A 20,583-nucleotide genomic window follows, 5' to 3' on the forward strand; every position below is an offset into this window, starting at 1 on the left:
ATATGGTGGCTCACAACCATCTGTAATGAGGTCTGGTGCCCTCTTCTGGCCTGCAAGCATACATGCAGACAGAATATTGTATACATAATAAATAAATAAATAAAAAGATTTGTTTATATGACATCTTGAATTCTGCATGCAAATGGATGGAAATATAAAACGCTTTACTGAGTGAGGTAACCCAGACCCAAAAAGAGGAATATGGTATGTACTCACTCATAAGTGGATTCTAGCCATAATTAAAGGTCTTTGAGCCTATAATTTGTGATCCTAGAGAAGCTAAATAAGAAGGTGAACCTAAAGAAAATCATATAGTTATCCTCCTGGATATTGGAAGTAGACAAGATTGCCAGGCAAACTTGGGTGCACGGGAGGTGGGGTGGGGGTGGATGTAAGGGGAGATGGGTAGAGAGAAGGGAGAAGGGGAGGATTCGGGATAGCTTTGAGGGATGGGATGGGTGGGATGGAGGAAGGATGGATATGGGAGCAGGGAAGTAAATATCTCAACTAAGGGAGCCATTTTAGGTTTTGCAAGAGACTTGATTCTAGAGGGGTTCCCAAGTTCAAGGAGAGGTCCCCAGATTGTTCCCTGGACAGCAGAGGAGAGGGTGCCTGAACTGGCCTTGTCAGTTGGCAAGGCCCATAGCCTTATGGGACATGTCCTTATGGGACAGTATGGCTTGTCCCATAGCCATACTGATGAATATTTTGCATATCACCATAGAACCTTCATCTGGCGATGGGTGGAGATAGAGACAGAGACCCACATTGGAACACTGGACTTAGCTCCCTAGGTACAAATGAGGAGCAGAAGGAAGGAGAACATGAGCAAGGAAGTCAAGATCACGAGGGGTGCGTCCACCCACTGGGATGGTGGGACTGATCTAATGGGAGCTCACCAAGGCCAGCTGGACTGGGAGTGACGGAGCATGTGATCAAAATGGACACTCTGAATGTGGCTGGCAATGAAGGCTGACTGAGAAGCCAAGGACAATGGCACTGGGTTTTGATTCTACTGTGTGGACTGTGTGGACTGACTTTGTGGGAGCCTGGTTTGTTTGGATGCTCACCTTTATAGACCTGGATGGAGGGGGAAGGACCTTGGACTTCCCACGGGACAGGGAACCCTGACTGCTCTTAAGACTAGAGAGGGATAGGGAGGTGGGGAAAGGGAGGTGGGGAGGGAGAGGTACAGAGGGGGAGGTGGGGAGGGGGAGGTGGGGAGGGAGAGGGAAAAGGGAGGTGGGGAAGAGGTGGAAATTTTTAATAAATAAATAAATTATTTAAAAAAGATTTATTTATTTGTATTATATACAGTGTTCGGCCTGACTGCAGGCCAAAAGAGGGCACCAGATCTCATTACAGATGGTTATGAGTCACCATGTGGTTGCTGGGAATTGAACTCAGGACCTCTGGAAGAGCTCTTAACTGCTGAACCATCTCTTGTATCCTTGTATTCGTGTATCCAGGACTCTAAACGCACGTGGCCAAAACTGCCAAGTTCTGATGCTTTATGTGGCTGGAACTTGACCTCTTTGTTCAAATACATCTGCATCATCTTTCTGTGGTTGTGAAAGTGAATTAAAGAAAAGCTTAAGCAGTTAAATATTTGAGCTCTTTTTAAATTTTTTTTCACAAGTTGGAAACTTAGCTGGGTGGGGTCTTGCCCTAAGGTCAACATTCCCTTCATTCCATCTAGCATCAACCTTTCTTTAAACTTTTTTATTTCCTTGAGCACTGGACTGAGATCCATTGCACTTCCCAGTGCTTCTTTTTGCCCCGGATTATACATTCTGTGCTTTCTCTGTCCAGCTTGCTTCTTTCCATTACAGGACTCCTTGAGAGTGACCACTAATAACCACACGACAGAGTCAATAGGAGGGTGTCTTGAAATCTCCTCTGCTTACACCATTCACCCAAAACTCTTCAAATTAGCTTCAGGAAGATTTTTAGGACAAGAGCAAAAATCAGCCACTTTTCTTTTTTTTTTTGGTCGAAATATTGCAAGAATGGACTCTAGACTGTTTTCTCATACTCTTCTCGTCTGAAACTTCTTGACCTGGGTCCGCACAGTTCAGATCACCCTCAGCACCACTGTCTTCCATGTTCCTGCTAGAACAGTCCATTAAGCTCTGGTTAAAGCTCCACTTGCTTTTCTAGTCCAAAGTCCCAAAGTCTTTCATATTTCTCCAATTTTGTAGTTGTTTGAATGTCATTGACACATAAGCCTATAGGGAGTGGCACTATTAGGAGGTGTGACCTTGTTGGAGGAAGTGTGTCACTCTGGGGGCAAGATTTGAGGTCTCCTATGTGCTTAATCTGTTCCCAGTGTTACAGTCTACTTCCTATTGCCTGCATAGCAAGCAGTAGCAGTTCCTTCTCCAGCACCATGTCTACCTGCATGCCACCATGCTCCCTGCCATGATGATAATAGACGAAACCTCTGAAACCATAGGCCACTACCTCAATTAAATGTCTTCCTTCATAAAAGTTACCATGGTCATGATGTCTCTTCACAGCAATACAAACACTAATTAAAACAGAAGTTGGTACCAGAAACTGGGGTATTATTGTGATAGGCTGGACTACGTTTTTCTGTGAAGGAATTTGGACTTTGGGAGTTTAGGTTAAGAAAGCAGTTGAATGTTTTAAGTGCTGCCTAATGGGTCGTACTAGTAGGTGATGTGGGATTCCCTTCTATATGCTGTGAATATGTTTTATTCCATTGGTTAATAAAGAAGCTGCTTTGGCCTATGGCAGGGCAGAATAAGAGATAGGTAGGAAAACTAAACTGAATGAAGGGAAAAAGAAGCCAGAGCCAGGGAGACACTGTGTAGCCTCCCAAGAAGCAAAATGTAACAAACCATGCGCCTCGTGGTTAAAATACAAAATAATAGAAGTGGGTTAATTGAAGATGTAAGAGCTAGTTAATAAGAAGCCTGAGCTAATAGGCCAAAGAGTATGTAATTAATATTAAACCTGAGTGGTTATTTCATAAGTGGCTCAGGAACAGGCAGGTGGAGAAAACCAGGTCCAGGGGGACCAGTGGGACAGGGAATATTTGTAGCTACAAGTAGGGGCGTAAAGACTGTGGTGCTGAGTGTGATTTGAACTGTTGGGGGATGGCTTGTGAGGTTTCAGAGAATAATTTTAGCATGTTGCCTAGAAACTATTCCTACAATATTTTAGTAAATAATTTGACTGCTTTTTTTGCCCTGTCCAAAGAGTCTGCTGAGGTTAAAGTGAAGAGTTTTGGATTAATCCAACTGGAAGAGGAAATCTCAAAATGGTATAGACTCTGCTGTGTGTTTATTATAGTAACCCTAATAGAGATTTATAATGAAAAAAAGAAGAAGGTTGAGTTGTGGCAGATGTTGTGGCATGGGTGGGGTTCACATGAGTCCATCCAAAGAAAACTCAGATACTTTGAGGATGAAAGTTAGTCTTCTGTGGCTCCAGAGGTCTCCTGCCTTGGTGGACTGGAGAGCTTTCCCTTCGCCTAGGGAATTTTTATTTTTCTCCATATTTACTGTTAAACCAGTTGATTTCCATATGCTCAATACAACCTGAATGAAGCTTCCAAAAACACAGTGCCAAGCACCAAGTCTCAACTGGTGCAGGAGAATTGTCTGTATTCTGTCAATCATGTTTTAAATAAACGCTGATTGGCCAGGCAGGAGGTGTAGGTGGGAAAACCAGACAGGAAGTGAAAATGATGCAAGGAGAGCAGGAGAATTCTGGGGAGGAGGAAGTTTATTCCTCCCACTCCTGCCCAGATCACTGAAGCAGCAGGATGTGAGCTGCCCCACTGAAAAAGGTACTGAGCCACATGGCTAAAATAGATCAGAGAAATGGGTTAATCAAGATGAGAGAGTTAGCTAATAAGTAACCTGACCTAATGGGCCAATCAGCTTTATAACTTATAAAGATCTCAGTGTGATTTTTCTCTGGGACTAAGCAGCTGGGGGGCAGGGCGGGAAAGAAGACCCAACAAACAGGCCCCACTCATGTTACATCAACAAGGGGGTTAGCACAGTTTTCCTGGTTTCCCTCTCAACCAAGTTTTGCATAGGTTTCGTATCCTTGGGAAACTCATAGACAAGGTTCACACAGGGCAACAAAAGGATGGATTAGGGCTAGGTGCTAACTCCTGAGCTAGGTCATGTGTGACCCGGTGGGGGTTAAGGTTAGTTTCTAGCTTTCTGGCACCAGGCCAGCAGAAAATCTGCCACACTGAGCAAACAGAAATACAAAATACACAGACTGATAAAGAGGCACCAGGAAGTGGAACAGAGCTGAATCCTGTTTTCAAAGAGATAAATGGATTTTAAAAATCATTAAAAGAATAAAGGGAGTGGTTACCTTAGGACAAGATCCCACCAACTAAATTTCCAGTTTGTAAAATGGAATTAAAGAAAAGTTTAAAGCAGGATGTTGTGGTCCACACCTTTAACCCAGCACTCAGGAGGCAGAGGCAGGCAGATCTCTGAGTCTGAGATCAGTCTGGTCTACAGAGCTAGTTCCAGAACAGCCAGGCTTAGGCAGTGAAGGCAACAATCAGAAACAGAAAGCTGGTGAACATGTTATTGAATGAGAGGGTCATGTTACAGTCCCAGTAAGTAGCAGAACTTGGCAGCTTCAGCCACATGGTTCTGGTTTTAGAGTTAAGGATACAAGAAATGGGTTATGGAATCTTCCACCACAACTATGAAGAGACACTGAGGTCAGGCATGTGTCGCGGTGTCCCTGAATGGAGGCCTAGAGAGGCCATTGTGTGAAGCTGTAAAGTTGAAGCCTGGATTATGATGGAGGAGGGTTATCTGTCTATTGTGTTATTTTCATTGGTCAATAAAGAGACTGCCTTGGCCCTTTGATAGGACAGAAAATTAGGTAGGCGGAGTAAACAGAACAGAATGCTGGGAAGAGGGCAATGAGGCAGACGCCATGGAGCCAGCCACCAGGTCAGACATGCTGAATCTCTCCCGGTAAGCCACGACCTCGTCATGCTACACAGACTATTAGAAATGGGTTAATCAAGATGTGAGAGTTAGCCAGTAACTAACTCTCTAGAGATAATGGGCCAGGCAGTGCTTAAATGAATACAATTTGTGTGTTGTTATTTCTGGGGCTAAACTATCCGTGCAGGAGCTGAGCAGGATGAAAAGCAGGCCTGCCCGCAGCCCCTCACTACAGGATTATGTTGGAGAACCCAAGATGTTGGAGATACCAGATATGTGGGACACCTGCCAAGAACAGCTGCTAACAGTAAGTGGAACCAGTCCAAGAGAAAGAACTGTGTTTTAGTCAACAAAGCTGGAAGGAGTTGGAGATCTGAAGAGTCTTTGACATCAGACATGGAGATGCCGAGTTTGGAGTTTGCCCAGCTGGTTTTTGGTCTTGCTTTGGTCCGGTATTTCCTTACTATGCTCCCTTCCTTATGATTTTGAAATGGTAATGTATATCTTGTACTGGAAGTATGTGATTTGCTTTTTTATTTTGATTTTACAGGGGATTATAGCTTTTAAAAATTGCATGAATAGACTATAGGGACTTTGAAGTTGAACTAAATGCACTTTTGCATTATGTTGTGGCTACAAGACTTTGGGAACTAGGAAGTGGAATGTTGTGGTTTGAAAAAAAATGACCCCCCAAAGAAGTGGCACTATCAGAAGATGTGGTCTTGTTAGAGGAAGTGTGTCACTGTGGATGCAGGCTTTGAGGTCTCTCTCCTGTGCTCAAATTACTCTGAGTGTAGCAGTCTACTTTCTATTGCTTGCTTATCAACATGCAGCAGCCCCTTCTGCAGCACCATGTCTGTCTACATACTACCATGCTCCCTGCCATGTTGATAATGCACTGAACCTCTGAACCTATGAGCTGCCATCTCAATTAAATGTTTTTTCTTTATAAGAGTTGCCATGATCATGGCATCTCCACCTAGAAATCCTAAGACAATAACCAAGGCAATTCTTATAAAAGGAAGTATTTACAGTTTCAGAGGCTTAGTCCATTATCATCACAGCAAGTAGCATGGAAGCAGGCAGGCATGGTGCTGAAAAAGTAGCTGAGATCTGCATCCTGTTCCACAGGCAGAGAGAGAGAAAGAGAGAAAGAGAAAGAGAGAGAGAGAGAGAGAGAGAGAGAGAGAGAGAGAGAGAGAGAGAGACTGGGCCTGGCATGTGCTTTTAAAATCTCAAAGCCCATTCGAGTGACAAACACTTCCTCCAACAAGGTCACACTTTCTCATCCTTCCAATCCTTTCAAAGGGTTACACTCCCTGGTCACTAAGTACTCAACTATATGAGCTTGTGGGGGCCACTCTTGTTTGAACCATCACACCGGCCCAGAATCTCCCAGTGAGAGTCTGGGAGTGTGGCTCAGTGGTAGAGCCCCTGCCTAGAATCCCCCAGTGAGGGACTGGAGATGTGGCTCAGTGGTAGAGCCCATGCCTAGAATCCCCCAGTGAGAGACTGGGAGTGTGGTTCAGTGGTAGAGTCCCTGCCTAAAATCCCCCAGTGAGGGGCTGGGGTGTGGCTCAGTGGTAGAGCCCCTGCCTAGAATCCCCCAGTGAGGGGCTGGTGGTGTGGTTCAGTGGTAGAGCCCCTGCCTAGAATTCCCCCAGTGAGGGGCTGGAGGTGTGGCTCAGTGGTAGAGCCCCTGCCTAGAATCCCCCAGTGAAGGGCTGGTGATATGGTTCAGTGGTAGAGCCCCTGCCTAGAATCCCCCAGTGAGGGGTTGGGGCATGTGGGGCTCAGTGGTAGAGCCTCTTTTTAAAATTCCCCAGTGAGGGCTGAGGATGCTGTCCATTGGAAGTGCTCACACCTGACATGTGTGACTACTAGTTTGTGCCACAAACACTCCCCCTCCAAACACACTCACATTTGCTGGGAGTGAAGGGTAAGCTAAAACTAGGAATACTGAGTTCTTGAGTGCACTGGATATTATGTTTAAGGGATTCACCTTTTATCCAATGTTGTATCCCCAAATATTTATCACTAATACAACCTATGGCTACAGTAAAAACATAATTCATTGCTTCTCACAATAAAGGAGAATAACACCTTGACAGTTCACACTGTGCCCAAGCAAAGTGCTATAATGGAACAAGCAGAAGATTCCATGCCAGCTCTCCTGGAGTCCCAGAGTGGCAGGAACAGGAGACTCTGCCTCTGACCAGCAGGATGAACTTGGCAGGTGAAGGTTCTTACCCAACCAAGTCTGATGACCTGGACTCAATCCTGGAACCCACACAGTGGAAGGAGAGAATTGCATCCCTCAAGTGTTCCTCTGACCTCCACAGATGCTGTAGCACGCATGCACACACGAGCACACACACACACACAAAGAGAAAGAGAGAGAGAGAGAGAGAGAGAGAGAGAGAGAGAGAGAGATTAATGAATTAATTCAAGAAACTACACATTACAAGAAGACATCTTCTAAGTGTCACAAAAGCTCCCCTTCAGCATCTCCATGCTGCAGCTACTCTGTTAATAAGCCCCTTGCCCAAAGGACAGTTCAACTCGGTGCCACTCTCTCATCCCCACTCCCTCTCTAAAAACATAACAAAAATGTGTCCATTCACCATAGATGGCTGGATAAAACCCAAGTCCAGAATCTGCTCTAACCTGCAGCTCAGATTATTGAGCTAAGTCTGGAAGAGTGTATCGTAGAGACAGAATATGTGCTGCACTAAGTCCACTGTTATACACTATTATATACACTGTTATCCAATTTTTTTAAAAAACCAGATTTATTTTGACTTATTTGTTTGTGTGTATGTGTGCACAGGAGTGCAGGTACCTTTGAAAGCCAGAGGGTGGTGTCAGGGCCCCCTGGAGCTGGAATTACAGATTGTCAGCTTGACACTAGCAGGGAAGAAATATCCTCAACTGAAAAGATGCCTGCATGAGACTGCACCGTGGGCAAGTTTATGGGCATCTTCTTTATTAGTGATTGTGTGGGAGGGCCCCACTCACTGGAGTGGGGTAGCTGCCCCAGACAAGTGGTCCTGGGCAAGCTTAGCAGCCAAGTCTTGTGACCTTTGATCCCAGCACTCAGAAGGCAGAGGCAGGCTGATCTCTGGGAATTCTAGGCCAGCCTCGTCTACAGAGTCAGTTCCAGGAAATCCAGAGTGACATAGTGAGACTGTCTCAAACAAACGCCTAGCAAGTCCTGGCTAGCAAACCTGTAAGCGGTGTCTCCCTCTTCTCCTGCTTGAACTCCTCCTCTGGCTTCCCTCAGTGATCAGTTGTGGCTGGCATGTGTAATCCAAATAAACCCTTTTTCCGCCAAGGTGGTTTTTCTCAGTGTTTTATCACAGAAACATACCAAACCAGGGCAGGGTGTTCTCTTCTACTTTTGGAAATGTGTTCAGTAAGCATCAAATTTAAAATATCTTTGACCCCAGCCACTCCACTTCTCAAATTTTCCTCAGCAGACAGGAGCCTGTGACTCTTACCTGTTTCAGTGAAGAAGCCTAAGGAAGGCTGGCATCACCCAGCCCACCACAGAAACACATATTTACAAAAGACTTGAGGTTTATGTGTATATAATATGGCTTGTTGTAGTCACATAAAGTCAGCAAGACAACCTCTCTATGCCTACCTGAATGTGTAATCCAATAAGAAAGGTACAAAATCCGAACTCGGCTTCCAGTGAGCTGGCCACATACGTTAAAGCAGGGTTGGTGACAGCTGCTTATCTGGACCAAATGTTTATCAGTGCAGAATTACAAAGTGCTTCATCATTGGTGGTTTCTTAAAACAGGGGGTGCTGTGACTGAGATTTGGGGAATAGAATGACATCTGCAACTCCCCAAAATACATTCGAGGGTGGGGTGGGGACACCAAGGAGACAGCTTACAGCTAGAGCCCACTCTAATAACAAGACTTTGTGTTGCTTTAGGGCTTTATGAATTAATAAGAAAATTAAAACTAATATTTTTTTTAATTCAAATCAGTATACATGGGATTGATGGCTCCATGGTTAAGAATTCATTCTGCTCTTACAGAGGACCCAAGTTTGGTTTCCAGCACCCACACTGGGCAGCTCACAAACACGTGACTCTAGTTACAGGGAACCCAGTACCCTCTGGCCTCGCTTCTAAAGCAACTGCACATACACAGAATAAATCTTAATAAATATTAAAATTGATATAATTGTATGTTGTATGCAAAGCTCTCTCTGGCTCGACAGTTAAGAGCAATGGCTGCTCATCCAGTGAGCAGAGTTCTGTTCCCAGCATCTACATGATGGCTCACAACGGTCAAGAACCCAGTCCCAGAGGATGCAATGTCCTCTTCTGGTATCCACAGCACCCCATGCACATAGAATGCACAGACGCAGTGTTGAGGGTTGGACTGATTAATCCAGGGCTTTCTCTGAGGCCCCAGTGAAAACACAAAGGGAACCTACTTCTGTGTCCTTGCTCAGGAGTGGGATTGGCAGGGCTGGTCTGGAGCTGAGACCTGGGCCTGAAAGGTCCTGGGAACTTGGCTTTCCCCTGTGAAGACGCTGTAGTTATCAGTCCCTCGGCTGCTGCATGCTCATCTGGAATGCGCTTAAGGTACTATGTTCCCCCCCTGTGCAGCATTGCTTGATGAGCCCCGTTAACACTGTCCCATCTTCCCTCTGGAAATAGTATATAAAGTGTACTTCCTCCTTTTTCTTCTTTTGTTTGTTTGTTTTGAGACAGGATTTCTGTGTGTAGCCCTGGCTGTCCTGGAATTTGCTGTGTAGACCAGGCTGGCCTCGAACTCACAGGGATCTGCCAGCTAAGATCAAAGGCTTGTGTCACCACACCTGGTGGTGGGGCATTTTTTTTTAAGATAGGATCTCTTTTAAGTTCAGACTGGACTAGAAACTCATTGTCTGCCTCCAGACTTGTGTCCCTTCTGTAGATTCTGTACCTTGGATTCCTGATCATGCTGGCCCCCATTTCTTCAAAGCCTATGCCCCATGCTGCCACACCCTGTTCTGTTTGTGTCCTGCATGAGAATTGAATCTAGGTGAGGTCTTTCACTAGCCTTTATCCCTCGAATACTTTTTAATTTCCTCTGTTCTTTCTTTCCCTCTTCTTTCTCTGCTTTCTACCATGGGCCTCCAACCATCCAAACATTAGACCCCACACTATTCTACTTTTGGATGTTTATTTTCTTCACATTTGGGGGGTTTAATTTAAAAAAAAAAAGATAGAATGTCTTGTAGCCCAGGATAGCCTCAAACTTCTTCTGTAGTTGATAAAAAGTCTAAACTCCTAATTCTTCTGACTCCACCACTCAAATTCTGCAAATTCTGGGATTACAGGCATGCACCTCCATGCCAGGCTCAGTTTAGTATATTTTTATTGACCTACAGTCAAGTCCTCTGTTACTTTTCAAGCTATGTTATGCATTTTGGGGGGGGGGGGCGGGGGATTTGAGACAGGGTTTCTCTGTAGCCTTGGAGCCTGTCCTGGAACTAGCTCTTGTTGATCAGGCAGACCCCAAACTCACAGAGATCTACCTGCCTCTGGCCTCCCAAGTGCTGGGATTAAAGGAGTGTGCCACCACCACCCAGATGTGCATAATTTTTGTAGTTGTTGAGACAGAGTATCACTTTGAAGCCCAAGTTGGCCTCAAATTCATAATCTTCCTGCCTACACCGGCTAATTGTGTGTGCACCATGTCAGATTCGGAAGCATTCTTTACAAGCTTTCTGTCTGGAAATCTCCCTGCTGCCTCTATCAACTTGCATGGAAGCCTATCTGCATATGTGTGATAATATCTGCCTTTTCCTAGACCCATGGTTATAATGATCAAGCCAAGGCTATCGTCACGAGTTTGAGGCAAGCCTGGGCAATGTGAGTCCCCAATAAACCCAGAACTTGGTTTTCTCTGTTATTGTAGTGCTTAGTCTGCTGTCTCCTAGTAAAGGGTTGTCTTCATTGCTCAAGGAAAGGCTGCACATCACAGGAAAGCAACAGGGATGGGAGGAGTAGTGTTATGCCTGGAATTGGGTGCACCTGCTTTGCCAGAATATTACAGCGGAACATTGAATGGATCTGGCCAGGAGTTTGGCTGGAACTGGGTCACTCTCTTGAAGTGGTTGTCTCGACGGTATCACGGGGCCAACTTAGTGTTGCTTTGAGCTTGCGGTCAGAGTGGAAGTGCTGGGGGACTTTTTCACGTGTCCCTGCTGTTCACTCAGCTTTCGGCCATCCTTGTGTACATGAACCACAAAAGATTCTCTGCCCAAAGTTTCCCTTTTTCCAGCATAACCTGCCGTTGCTTGTGCCAGGGGTAGTCTAGTTGTCTGAAGATCCAGGGATATCCCTTGCTGCCTCTTTAGTCTCTTTTGACTGAAGATTACAGAGGTCTCTTCAGCCACACACTGCTGAGACAGAGTTCTTGCCTTATTATTCTGCCATCTTGTGAGAAACTCAAAGACAAGAGTTTGCATGGAGAAGCCAGGCAACAGCAGTGCATGCCTTTAATCCTAGCACTTAAACTCAGAAGACAGAAACAGGCAGTCTCTGAGTTCAAGGCCAGCCTGGTCTGCAGAGTGAGTTCCGGGACATCAAAGGCTACACAGAGAAACTTTGTCTTGAGAAACTAAAAAAAATAAACTAAATTTTAAAAAAAGTTTACAGGAAGGGATTCATGTGAGAGAACCTAGCAAGCAACAGAAAGGCCAGTGCCTGCACTAGGTCCACGCTTCACCTCTCTTATTGCTACATTTGTATATACTGACAAATACTGTTCCTAGTCCAAACAGCTCTGAATTGTCTCTTCTTTGGAATTCAGAGGGTCATGGTTGATAAAGCCACCATGGGCTTGCATAATCTTCCCTTGGTAGTAGTGGTTGACAAAGGGATGAATGGGGGGATGGAGAGATGGTTCAGCAGATAAGATCACTTGCTGTTCTTCTAGAAGACCAGAGTTCGTCTCCTAGCACAACCATCTATAACCCCAGTTCTGGAAGAACCAAATCCTCTTCTGCCCTTCATGGGACTGCATTCATGTGCACTAATACATAACACACATGTGCTCACACACACACAGCCAGCCCTAACAGTGAACCATAAAGAGGAAGACCAATTATTTAAAGAATTCTGCACCTGTCAGCTTAGGACAAAGATAGGGGTGCTAAGCAAACTGCTGTTATTTAATGAGACTATTGTTTGAGGTCCTACATTTCAAATGATAGTCACTTATTTGCAATCTCTTCTAATCCATTTTGAAATACATTTTCAAATGTGGTATCTTTGCACATTTTTACTCATAGAGCAAAAATCATTGAGCGACTATTTGAAGTTAGGAAAGACCATGGTTGCTGTGGAATAATATTTTTGTATACTATGAATATGTATTACTCTCATTGGCTAATAAAAAGCTGATTGGCCAATAGCCAGGTAGGAAGAGATTGAGCACAAAAGCTAGAGTAGGAGAATTCTGGGAAAAGGGAAAAGGGTGAAGTCAGAAAGTCACCAGCCAACACAGAGAAGCAAGGTGAGGATGCTGTGTAGTGATATTTTGTTTATTCTCTAACAAATAAAACTTGTCTAGAGATCAGAGTGCCAAACTATCCACTAGTTAATCATAGAGGCCAGGGAGTGGTGGCATATACCTTCAATCCCAGCACCTGGGAGGAGGAAACAGGAAATGATATCGCTCGGGAGAGAGAAGAGGTGATAAGGCAGGGTGGAGACAAGAGCTTAGTCCTTTTGGGACTGAGAAATTGGCAAGGTGAGGGGTGGCTGTGGTTTGTTCCTTTGTCTCTCTGATCTTTACCCCAATATCTGACTCCGGGTTTTTATTAAGACTAATTAGAATTCTTGCTACAATGCTATACTGAGAAAAGGTACCAAGTTATGTGGCTAAACATAGATAAGTACTATGGATTAGTTTAAGTGTAAGTTATCTAGTAATAAGCCTGAGCTATTGGCTGAGCATTTGTAATTTATATAAGCCTCTGAGTGATTATTTGGGACCAAGCAGTCGGGAAAAAACATCCGACTACACATGGTTTCATTTATTTACTTATTTTTCTGTATATGAGTGTTTTGCCTGAACATATATATCTGGGCCCCATGTAGGTGTCTGATATCTGCCATGTGGTCTTCAAAAGCAGCAAGTGCTCATCATGGCAGAGTCACCTCTCCAGTCATTCTCTTGAAACCCTGGCAATGGACAAAGTCTCTATCATCAAGTTTCTGTTCTGGTGGACATGGACATCGTATTTTTGTTAATTTCTGCTGGCATGCATGTTGGAAAGTTCTTAATCCTCTACAATAGCTTGTTGAGACTTCAGCAAGCTCTCAGTAGGGCTCTATACCATGCTGTTTCGCAACCACCCTGGCATTCATGTTGGGTAACAAAGACTATATTTTAATTAACAAAACAGAACAGCATTTGACAGGCCTTCATTTCTGCATAGGTTCTCGGAAGTCTGGCCGTTCCTGTACTCTTCCCCCCTACAGAAAATATCATTGCTATGGACTCTTTGATGGATCAGAAGGCCTGAGCTCCACCGAAAACCCTTACCACACACATCACACGTGTAGGGTTTCTCTCCTGTATGAAGTCGCTGATGAGCTTGAAGATTTGACCTCTGGCTGAAGCCTTTCCCACACACATCACATTTGTATGGCTTCTCCCCAGTGTGGACTCTGTGATGGGCCTAGAGACTGTAATACCCACTGAATCCTTTACCGCACGGTTCACATTTGTAGGGTCTTTCTTCTGTGTGGTTCCTCTGATGTGCTTGGAGACGGGAACTCTCACTAAATCCCTTCATGCACATATCACACTTGTATGGTTTTCCCCCTGTGTGGGCCCTGTAGTGTGCTTCGAGGCGGAAACTCTGGCTGAAGCCCTTCGCACATATCTCACATTTATATGATTTCACTCTGGTATGGACTCTCTGGTGACTCTGTAGCTATGCTCTCTGACTGAAGCCCTTCCCACACACCTCACATATATATGGCCTCTCTCCAGAGTGAACACTCTGGTGACTTTGAAGGTATGATTTCTGACTGAATTCCTTTCCACACTCACCACACTGGTAAGGCTTCTTTCCCGTGTGGACTCTCTCATAGGCCAGGAGAGTCAAGACCTTACTGAAGCCTTTGCCACACTCTCCACATTTATAGGGTTTTTCTCCTGTGTGAACCTGCTGATGAATTTGAAGATTAAAGCTTCAGCTAGAGCCCTTCCCACACTCCTCACACTTGTACGGTTTTTCTCCTGTATGAACTCTCTGGTGACCTTGAAGGTGTGAACTCTGACTGAAGCTCTTCCCACACTCCTCACACTTGTATGGTTTCTCTCCAGTGTGAACTCTCCAGTGGGAGTGTAGGTAGGCACTTTGACTGAAGCACTTCCCACACTCCTTACATTGATATGGTTTCTCTCCTGTGTGGACTCTCTGGTGGATGGTAAGAACCCATCTGTCGCCCCCTCCCACCAGCCATCCCAGCTCCCATCCAGCAGGGGCCCTGACTTCTAGCAGAGGACCATCGGTGGGGTGAGTTTGCTTCGGGCCATGGCAGGGTCCCGGTGAGGAGGAGCTTGGGTGTTCCCCGACCCCATAGACGCCCAGGTCACCCTGCAGTGCTGGCTACCCCCTCCTGCCTGCCATCCCAGCTCCCATCCAGGTAGGAATTCCTATATTTCTCCCTTCCCCCTGGGGCCATAAAATTTCCCCAACTCAGCTGCCTTGCGAGCTGGGCCTGGGCTGTAGGCGCAGCCCGGCTCGAGGCAGTTCCTGGGTCTTAAAGGCCTCCCTGAGGACAGGTGGACCAGGTGCCAACTCAGCCACATTCCTGACCAGCAGGGGCCCTGACTTCTAGCAGAGGGCCATCGGTGGGGTGAGCTTGCTTTGGGCCGTGGCAGGGTCCCGGCGAGGAGGAGCTTGGACATTCCCTGACCCCATAGACGCCCAGGTCGCCCTGCAGTGCTGGCTACCCCCTCCCGCCTGCCATCCCAGTTCCCATCCAGGTACGAATTCCTATATTTCTCCCTTCCCCCTGGGGCCATAAAATTTCCCCAGCTCAGCTGCCTTGCAAGCTGAGCCTGCATTGTAAGCGCATCCCGGAAAGAGGGAGTGCCTGTGCTTCAATAGCCTGCCTGAGGAAAGGTGGGCATTCTGTCAGTGAAGTCCCTGCCCAAGAAGGGAACCTGACCTGGTAACAGAAGTTCCAATAGAGAACATTTGAAGTAAGAGATGGGCACATGCCAAGGCAAGACCTCATCCAACAATCTGAAAAACAACATGAAAACACCAGATCCCAAGGAACCTACAACAGAAGGACTTGAACACCTTAACCCAGAAGAAGTGGAAAAAAGTGCCATTATGAAAGCAATAGAGTCCCTTAAACAGGATATGAATAACTCCCTTAAAGAATTGGATGAGAAATATAACAAAAAGTTTGAAGAAATGAGTATAGAAATAGATGAGAAATATAACAAAAAGTTTGAAGAAATAAGTAAATCCGTGAATGAGACCCTGAGAAACCAAGAAAAAACAATCAAACAAGTAAAGGAAACAGTGCAAGAATTGAAAACTGAAATGGAGGCAATGAAGAAAACACAAACCGAGAACCAGCTGGATATGGAAAACCTAGGTAAACGAACGGAGACTACAGAATCAAGCATAACCAATAGAATACAAGAGATAGAAGAACGAATCTCAGAATCTGAAGATACCATAGAGAAAATAAATGCTCTGGTCAAAGAAAACCGCAAATCCAACAAATTCTCTTCACAAAACATTCAGGAAATCTGGGACACAATAAAAAAACCAAATCTAAGAATAATAGGGATTGAAGAAGGAGAAGAACTGCAGATCAAAGGCCCAGAAAATATATTCAACAAAATTATAGAAGAAAACTTTCCCAATCTAAAGAACGATATTCCTATGAAGGTTCAAGAAGCATACAGAACACCGAATAGACTGGATCAGAAAAAAACATCCCCTCGCCATATAATAATCAAAACACAAAACATACAGATTAAAGAAAAAATTTTAAGAGCTGCAAAGGAAAAAGGTCAAGTAACTTATAAAGGTAAACCTATCAGGCTTACACCGGATTTCTCTATGGAAACCATGAAAGCCAGAAGATCCTGGATAGAGGTACTGCAGAAACTAAGAGACCATGGATGCAAACCCAGACTACTATACCCAGCCAAGCTATTGTTCACTATCAACGGAGAAAACAAAATATTCCAGGATAAAAACAAATTTAAACAATACGTAGCTACTAATCCAGCCTTACAGAGAATATTAGAAGGAAAATCACTACCGAAGGAATCCAACATTCCCAACACGGCCTACAATAACTCGAACATCTAGCGACCATTCACAAGCACAAATCAAAGAAGAAAAACACATACACTCTACTACCTAAAAAAAAAAATGACCGGAGTCAACAACCACTGGTCATTAATATCACTTAATATCAATGGACTTAATTCACCTATAAAGAGGCACAGACTTAGAGATTGGATACGAAAACAGGATCCAACATTCTGCTGTTTACAAGAAACACACCTCAACCACAAAGACAGACACCTACTCAGAATAAAGGGTTGGGAAAAGGTTTTCCAAGCAAATGGACCTAAGAAACAAGCAGGTGTGGCCATTCTAATATCTAACAAAATCGACTTCAAATTAAAATCAATCAGAAGAAATGGAGATGGACATTTCATACTCATAACTGGAACAATTCATCAGGAGGAAGTCTCAATCCTGAATATCTATGCTCCTAATATAAAGGCACCCACATATGTAAAAGAAACTCTTCTAGACCTCAAGGCAGTCATCAAACCACACACACTAATATTAGGAGACATCAACACACCTCTCTCACCAATGGACAGGTCAATCAGACAGAAACCAAACAGAGAATTGAGAGACCTATTGGAGGTATTGAATCAAATGGACTTAACAGACATCTATAGAACACTCCACCCAAATAGGAAAGAATATACCTTTTTCTCTGCAGCTCATGGAACCCTCTCGAAAATTGACCACATACTCGGTAACAAAGCAAACTTCCACAGATACAAAAAAATATTAGTAACTACCTGTGTCTTGTCAGATCACCATGGACTAAAATTAGAATTCAACAACAATGCTTCCCCCAGGAAGCAAACAAACTCATGGAAGCTGAACAGTCAACTACTAAATCACCCCTGGGTCAAGGAAGAAATAAAGAAAGAAATTAAAGTCTTCCTTGAATTTAATGAAAATGAAGACACAACATACTCAAACCTATGGGACACTATGAAAGCAGTGCTAAGAGGAAAGTTCATAGCACTAAGTGCCCAATTAAAGAAAGCAGAGAAAGCACACATTGGAGACTTAACAGCACACTTGAAAGATCTAGAAAAAAAGAAGCTGATTCACCCAGGAGGTCTAGAAGACTGGAAATAATCAAACTGAGGGCTGAAATCAACAAAATAGAAACAGAGAAAACAATCCAAAGAATCAATGAATCAAAAGGCTGGTTCTTGGAGAAAATCAACAAGATTGACAAACCCCTATCCAAATTAATCAAACGGCAGAGAGAGAACATGCAAATTAATAAGATCAGAAATGAAAAGGGGGACATAACCACAGACACAGAGGAAATTCAGAGAATCATTAGATCTTACTATGAAAGTTTATATGCCACAAAGTTGGAAAATGTAAAAGAAATGGACATTTTTTTAGATAAGTACCATATACCAAAGTTTAACCAAGAACAGGTGAACAATCTAAATAGACCTGTTAGTCGTGAAGAATTAGAAGCTGTTATCAAAAATCTCCCTACCAAAAAAAGCCCAGGACCAGATGGTTTCAATGCAGAATTCTACCAGAACTTCCAGGAAGAGCTAATACCTATACTCCTTAACGTATTCCACAATATAGAAACAAAAGAGTCATTGCCTAACTCCTTTTATGAAGCTACAGTTACCCTAATACCAAAACCACACAAAGACACAACCAAGAAAGAGAATTACAGGCCAATCTCACTCATGAACATCGACACGAAAATTCTCAATAAAATACTGGCAAACCGAATCCAAGAACACATTAGAAAAATTATCCATTATGATCAAGTCGGCTTCATTCCAGAGATGCAGGGCTGGTTCAACATACGCAAATCTATCAATGTAATCCATCATATAAATAAACTGAAAGAAAAAAACCATATGATCATCTCACTAGATGCTGAAAAAGCATTTGACAAAATTCAACACCCATTTATGATAAAGGTGTTGGAGAGACTGGGGATACAAGGATCATACCTAAATATAATAAAAGCAATATACAGCAAGCCGACAGCTAACATCAAACTGAATGGAGAGAAACTCAAAGCCTTTCCACTAAAATCAGGAACATGACAAGGCTGTCCACTCTCTCCATACCTCTTCAATATAGTGCTTGAAGTCCTAGCAATAGCAATAAGACAACATAAGGGGATCAAGGGGATTCGAATTGGAAAGGATGAAGTTAAACTTTCGTTATTTGCAGACGATATGATAGTTTACATAAGTGACCCCAAAAACTCTACCAAAGAACTCCTACAGCTGATAAACACTTTTAGTAACATGGCAGGATACAAGATCAACTCCAAAAAATCAGTTGCCCTCCTATACACAAAGGATAAAGAAGCAGAGAGGGAAATCAGAGAAACATCACCTTTCATGATAGCCACAAATAGCATAAAATATCTTGGGGTTACTCTAACCAAGGAAGTGAAAGACCTATTTGACAAAAACTTTAAGTCTTTGAAGAAAGAAATTGAGGAGGATACCAGAAAATGGAAAGACCTCCCCTGCTCTTGGATTGTGAGAATCAACATAGTAAAAATGGCAATTCTACCAAAAGCAATCTATAGATTCAATGCAATCCCCATCAAAATCCCATCAAACTTCTTCACAGACCTTGAGAGAACAATAATCAAGTTTATATGGCAAAACAAAAAACCCAGGATAGCCAAAACAATCTTATACAATAAAAGAACTTCTGGAGGCATTACCATCCCTGACTTCAAACTCTATTATAGAGCTACAGTATTGAAAACAGCTTGGTATTGGCATAAGAACAGAGAAGTCAACCTATGTAATCGAATAGAAGACCCAGATATTAACCCACAAACTTATGAACACCTAATTTTCGACAAGGGAGCTAAAGGTATACAATGGAAGAAGGAAAGCATCTTTAACAAATGGTGCTGGCATAACTGGATGTCAACCTGTAAAAAAATGAAAGTAGATCCATATCTATCACCATGCACAAAAATCAAGTCCAAATGGATTAAAGACATCAACATTAATCCGTCTACTTTGAACCTGATAGAAGAGAAAGTCGGAAGTAGTCTACAAGATATAGGCACAAGAGGCCTCTTTCTAAGTAGGACCCCAGTAGCACAGACAATAGGAGAAACAATGAAAAAATGGGACCTCCTGAAACTGAGAAGCTTCTGTAAAGCAAAGGACACTGTCAGTAGGACAAAAAGGCTGCCTTCTGACTGGGAGAAGATCTTCACCAACCCCTCATCAGACAAAGGTCTGATCTCCAAAATATACAAAGAACTCAAGAAACTAGACACTAAAACTCTAATTAACCCAATTAAAAAATGGGGGTACTGAACTTAACAGAGAATTCACAACAGATGAACTTCGAATGGCCAGAAGACACTTAAGGTCATGCTCAACCTCCTTAGCGATCAGGGAAATGCAAATCAAAACCACTTTGAGATACCATCTTACACCTGTCAGAATAGCTAAAGTCAAAAACACCAATGATAGCCTATGCTGGAGAGGATGTGGAATGAGGGGAACACTCATCCATTGTTGGTGGGAATGCAAACTCATGCAGCCACTGTGGAAATCAGTGTGGCGGTTTCTCAGGAAACTGGGAGTCAACCTCCTTCAGGACCCAGCAATTCCACTCTTGGGAATATACCCTAGAGATTCCCTAACATACTACAAAAGCATTTGTTCTACTATGTTCATAGCAGCACTATTTGTAATAGCCAGAACCTGGAAATAGCCTAGGTGCCCCTCAATAGAAGAATGGTTAAAAAAGGTGTGGAACATATACACATTAGAGTTTTACTCAGCGGTAAAAAACAATGACATCTTGAATTTTGCATGCAAATGGATGGAAATAGAAAACGCTTTACTGAGTGAGGTAAGCCAGACCCAAAAAGAGGAACACGGTATGTATTCACTCATAAGTGGATTCTAACCATAATTAAAGGTCTTTGAGCCTATTATTCGTGATCCTAGAGAAGCTAAATAAGAAGATAAACCTGATGAAGATTATTTAGCTATCCGCCAGGAGGTAGGAAATAGACAAGAGTCCCAGGTAACCTCGGGTGCATGGGGGGGTGGGAGGGTTGATGGAAGGGGAGAGGGTTAGAGAGAAGGGAGTAGGGGAGGAATGGGGAAAGCTCGGTGGCCTGGGATGGGGGGGGGAGGGAGGAAGGATGAATATGGGATCAGGGAAGAATATATTTCAACTAAGGGAGTCATTTTAGGGTTTACAGGAGACTTGATTATATATGGGATCCCAGGTCCAAGGAGAGATCCCCCAGATTGTTCTCTGGAC

This window comes from Myodes glareolus, chromosome 1, assembly GCF_982192425.1.
Source record: "Myodes glareolus chromosome 1, mMyoGla1.1, whole genome shotgun sequence".
NCBI lineage: Eukaryota > Metazoa > Chordata > Mammalia > Rodentia > Cricetidae > Myodes > Myodes glareolus.